This window comes from Ascaphus truei, chromosome 4 (assembly GCF_040206685.1).
Source record: "Ascaphus truei isolate aAscTru1 chromosome 4, aAscTru1.hap1, whole genome shotgun sequence".
Lineage (NCBI taxonomy): Eukaryota > Metazoa > Chordata > Amphibia > Anura > Ascaphidae > Ascaphus > Ascaphus truei.
In genome coordinates this window covers 297,085,145-297,091,144 of record NC_134486.1, presented here as the reverse complement: position 1 = coordinate 297,091,144, position 6,000 = coordinate 297,085,145, and positions in this window count along the sequence as shown.

Here is a 6,000-nt window from a genome sequence, read left to right as displayed (position 1 = left end):
GTTGAGTCCCCTAGGGACTAAGGTACCCAAAGTATAAATCCAACGAGATTCCCGTCGTAGGATCTCGTTGTCCCAGTCCCCTCCTCTACTGTGATTGGATACGGCCTCAATACCTACAAATTGAATAACTGAGGATAGTCCTTGATGTTGATTGTGTACGTGGTTAGCAACAGGGGTATCCCGATGATTCCGGATGTCCCCTAGATGCTCAAGCACTCTGTGTCTTAGCTGTCTTTTTGTTTTTCCAATGTATTTTTTCTTGCAGACACAGATAATCTGATAAACCACGCCCACAGTTCTACAGTTAATAAACTGACGGATGTTGAAACTACGTGTGTCATTCCAGTTATTAAAAGTCTTTGTGGAGGAAAAAGAGGTGCATGCAGTGCATTTGTGACATTTAAAGAAGCCATTTGATCTGTTGGCAAGCCACGTCCCTGTAGTTGGTCTCTGATAGTGGCTATGTACCAACAGATCACGTAGACTGCTGGCTCTCCTGCTTACAATGGTCGCCCTCTCATTCAGGACCTCTCTCAGATCCACATCCTCACGTAATACATGCCAGTGTGTGTTCATAATGTTGGTAATTTCAGGCCATTGGTTGTTGAACGTACCAATGAAGCGTATCACTTGTTTATCAATAGGTGATGTGGCTTTGTCATCCAGCAATGTATTTCTGTCTGTGTGCCTAGCTCGTTGATACGCTCTCTTAATAACCCTATTGCTGTATCCCCTTTCCATGAATCTTTGTTTCATGGCTGATGACTGGGTTTCAAAGTCCTCGTTAGAGGAACAATTCCTCCTCAGGCGTAAGAACTGGCCAGTTGGTATCCCCTTTAGCAGATGTTTTGGGTGATGGCTATCTGCTCTGAGGAGGCTGTTCGTAGCCGTGGACTTCCTATGGAGGGATGTGGCCAGTGTCCCATGTGTGGTTTTAGAGATCGTAAGATCAAGGAATGTAAGGCTCACCCCGTCAACTTCCGATGTTAATCTAAGGTTCAGGGGATTGGTGTTCAGCTCGCCAATGAACGCATCGAGGTGCGTTCTGGTACCCTGCCATAGTACAAAGATATCGTCGATATACCTAATCCACAGCAGTATGTGTGAGGTATACCGACGATAACGTTCCTGGAAAACCACCTCTGCCTCCCACCAGCCCAGATAGAGATTGGCATAAGTGGGGGCGCAGGTGGTCCCCATGGCGGTCCCACGGAGTTGATGATATAGTTTACCATCAAAGGTGAACACGTTGTGTGTCAAAATAAATCTTAGAAGGTCAAGGACTAGTATGTTATGGTCACTGTATTCAATTGTCCTTTTACCCAGGTAGTATTCCACAGCCTGGATGCCCCTCTCATGTATAATCGAAGTGTATAGAGATTCGACATCCAGGCTGACAAGAAACGTGTCCTCCGTTATTGTAACCCCCTTTAGTTTGTTAAGGGCATCCTTGGTGTCCCTTAGGTATGAGGGCAGTGTAACCACAAAGGGACGGAGTACCTTGTCGACATAGACACTGCATTGTTCAGTAAGATTTGAGATGCCTGAGACAATGGGGCATCCAGGTGGTGCTGTTAGGTTTTTATGTATCTTAGGGAGGGAATAGAAAGTGGCCATCCTTGGATACTTATTAAGGAGCGCCATACTTTCTTGTTTGGATAGTGACTTAGTGTGAATACCTGAATCTAAGATAAGTTTCAGGTCACTCATGTAGTTGTAACCTTTGTCAGTCAAATGTGATTTTACAGGCCTTATATAGGGCCTGTCACGTCTCATTTGACCCCAAGAAGCCATCGGATCAACATCTCATGTCCTGAACCTGTTGTATTACAAAGAAAAGAAGGAAGAAAAGAATAAATAAATTACCAGAGACATGTCTGCAATCCACAGTGGATCATGGGCTTCTGCGCATCAGGCTGATGAGGATCATTGCGTCGTGGGTCAAGAGTTGGTGCTACAGTTGGACAAGGAAGGGTAAATGTTCATCCGAGCAAAGGTAAGAAACACATTGATTTTATTTAATTGTGTATTTTTTCTTTTAGGTTGCCCATTGACTGGCAATGTATTTATCTATGCCCCTTTCAGGTTATAGATAAGCACAGTGACAAGCAATTCATTTTTTGGCAAATGTTTGTTTTTATTTCATTGTAATGTATTGTATATTTAAAAAAAAAATTAGGTTGCCAATTCAATGTTGTGGAAATCCATGCTCATATTGTGGGCATGGTTTACAACAGTCACAATCAATGGCTTTATTGTCAAATGTTTGTTTTTATTTAAATGTCATGTATTTTATTTAGTGCTTGTTTTTTATTTGTAGCTTGCACATTCACTGCTCTTATGGCAATCCATGCCCATATTGTGGTTTACCACTGTGACAACTAATGGTTAGAGGGGCGGGGGTGGGGATAGTTGCCCAGGGGAGGGTGGTTAGGCCACTCGGGTGAGTAGCGGGGGAGGGGGTTAACGTCTTAATTATCATTGTGGTTACTAACCACTAAGGTGATTAAGGAGTTAGTGGCAGTAGTTAGTTTTTTCATTTTAATGTTGCTGCCTACGGAAGTCGCAGAGGATGCGGAGGAATATGAAGATGGTCTACATCCTGGCAGGTGTAAGTAAAAATGCGCTATTATCCAGATCTGGTTAATAGTTGTTGAGAAGGAGCGGCTCAGTGAGTAACAACACTGACTGGCACTGAGTTTGAAGCAGGGGAACTAAGTTCAATTCCCGGTGTAAGCTCCTTGTGACCTTTGGCAAGTCACTTTATCTTCCTGTGCCTCAGGCACCAAAAACATAGATTGTAAGATCTACGGGGCAGGGACCTGTGTCTGCAAAATGTCTCTGTAAAGCGCTGCGTAAAACAAAAAAAAAAGTTTAGTGAATGTGCCGTGTCACGGGACACCAGTACTTTTAACACCGTGATCACTATCACCAGACTGGACAAAGAAATTAAATAAATGGAATTTATTCTGGCAAGCCATCAGACATACAAAATACACAATTAAAGAGTACTCTCACCAACTGCAGGCCTGGGGGCAAGACTCTAGCCTAGACTTGATGCAGGGGACTGCTTCAGGTAGGCTTACCTTGCCTGCTTCTCGTCCTGGTTCCTCAAAGTGCTATTCACGCTAGATGGATCACCATCAAACTCCAGAGATGTTTTGTACTCTGATCAGCAGTGCTCCTTACATAGCCCTCGGTGACTATCTTTACTATAGAGATTTAGCCGCCGACCAACCAGAACACGGATTGAGATGGTGCAGCCAATCCTTGCCCGCTGCACCAGTCAGAGGAGCGGGCATGCTAAGGCACTCAAGACCACCCTGTGATGACAGGGCTGCTGGTGAGCGGGAAATTCGAACTGGCCAATGGAAAATGCGCCTACGGGATCTGTAACGGCAATGGCTTCCTCTAGCCAGCCCTCTACCTCCCGCTGGGTAGGCACCTCAGTGTCTGTGGGGAACAAAGACTCTCCCCGCTGAGAGCCCATCCCCGGACCTGATTGTCCACCCTTCTCCACTCACCAAATGGATACAAAAAAGAGACACAGCGCACAACGCTCATAGTGCATTACAAAATATTATTGACATGAATAATAAATGGTGAGTAATGTGCGTACATCAAATAAATTAATATCAAGCAGTTTTGGGATATTTTACCCAACGCGTCCGGAGACCAGGATGTAAGTCTTTGCAGGGGTGATACTGCTGTCCTCGATGGTGCAGGGTCCTATTGAAATGTGTGCACAACCTCTGCTTGATCTTGCTCCCCTGAGCACAGGCAGGCTGGGAGCTGCTGATTCCTGCAATGTTTCAGCAGGGCAGTTTTGGACATCAGCTGTGCGCCAACACTCTCCTCCGTGTGAATCACTTCCTGGATCGTGACGTCACCGCAGGGATTCGGCGCCGCTCAGCAACAGTCAAAATCGCGCAGTAGGGTGCCAGTATGGGGCTAGAGCACTAGTACAAGCTTGTCCTACGCGTTTCGAAACGGAATGTTTCTTCTTCAGGGACTAATATTAAGTGGATTTCGGGTAAAAGCTATATATCCCGCAAACGTGTCTCATTGGTTAATCCCTTAATCCTATTGTCCAATAGGGAACCAACGGGGGCGGGATTAGAGTCCCGAAAGACATACGTCACTACCAAAGGTTAACATATACAAAAAAACTTTGAACAAACTTTAATAACAAAAACAATGTTAACCAAGACGCAAATGATGGGCTAGAATAAAGAAAAAAGTCTTAAAAACATGTCATATACACACACAATCAATAAAATCATTGCCCTATGGACCTGAATGACCAATGGTGAAATATAAGGTATATAAAAAAAACATAGATGTGTTCAAGAAGGGTCTAAAACATATTGAGCAGCAGAATAAAAGTTAAAAATGAATTACATGTCTAAATGCATATTAACACTAAAAGGACATAATATGTTTGTATAATTTATGTTATTAAATAATTAAAAAGAGTTTGCTAATAAAATAATTAATATAGAGACCAAATGTCTATGTCTTCATTTAAACCTCCTGGATACAAGGTGTTTAGTTTATGTATCCAGAAGGTTTCTTGCCTGGATAGTTCCTTAATCCTGTCCCCCCCTCTCCTATTTTTTGGAATATGTTTAATACCTTTAACCATAAACTAAACACCTTGTATTTATTTAATAACAAGGTAATTTATTACCTTGTAATTATTTAATAACATAAATTATACAAACATATTATGTCCTTTTAGTGTTAATATGCATTTAGACATGTAATTCATTTTTAACTTTTATTCTGCTGCTCAATATGTTTTAGACCCTTCTTGAACACATCTATGTTTTTTTTATATACCTTATATTTCACCATTGGTCATTCCGGTCCATAGGGCAATGATTTTATTGATTGTGTGTGTATATGACATGTTTTTAACACTTTTTTCTTTATTCTAGCCCATCATTTGCGTCTTGGTTAACATTGTTTTTGTTATTAAAGTTTGTTCAAAGTTTTTTTGCATATGTTAACCTTTGGTAGTGACGTATGTCTTTCGGGACTCTAATCCCGCCCCCGTTGGTTCCCTATTGGACAATAGGATTAAGGGATTAACCAATGAGACACGTTTGCGGGATATATAGCTTTTACCCGAAATCCACTTAATATTAGTCCCTGAAGAAGAAACGTTCCGTTTCGAAACGCGTAGGACAAGCTTGTACTAGTGCTCTAGCCCCATACTGGCACCCTACTGCGCGATTTTGACTGTTGCTGAGCGGCGCCGAATCCCTGCGGTGACGTCACGATCCAGGAAGTGATTCACACGGAGGAGAGTGTTGGCGCACAGCTGATGTCCAAAACTGCCCTGCTGAAACACTGCAGGAATCAGCAGCTCCCAGCCTGCCTGTGCTCAGGGGAGCAAGATCAAGCAGAGGTTGTGCACACATTTCAATAGGACCCTGCACCATCGAGGACAGCAGTATCACCCCTGCAAAGACTTACATCCTGGTCTCCGGAGGCGTTGGGTAAAATATCCCAAAACTGCTTGATATTAATTTATTTGATGTACGCACATTACTCACCATTTATTATTCATGTCAATAATATTTTGTAATGCACTATGAGCGTTGTGTGCTGTGTCTCTTTTTTGTATCCATTTGTTAGTTCCAGGGGGTTTCTGAGCCCCCCCATCTTCCATCACAGCTGCAGACGCTCAATCTTAGGTTAAGTTATTTATTTCATATATTCTCACTTATCACGTCACGTTTAAAATTAGATTGCGCACTATTTCCCTTTTTTCTATCCACTCACCAAATGCCTTGACACCTCGCCGCTTTAAGCCTTTGTCTCAATCCTGCAAGCAGCTCATCTAATCGAATCGCTGAGTCTGCCACCATAGAAATGAATAAACATAACCCACAATACTAGCCTGCTAGCTGGGGGAAAATAGTTTTATGGGAATAAAGTGCTTGCGATATATATACATCTCCCGGTCCTTGTTACCCCCAATATATACATAAA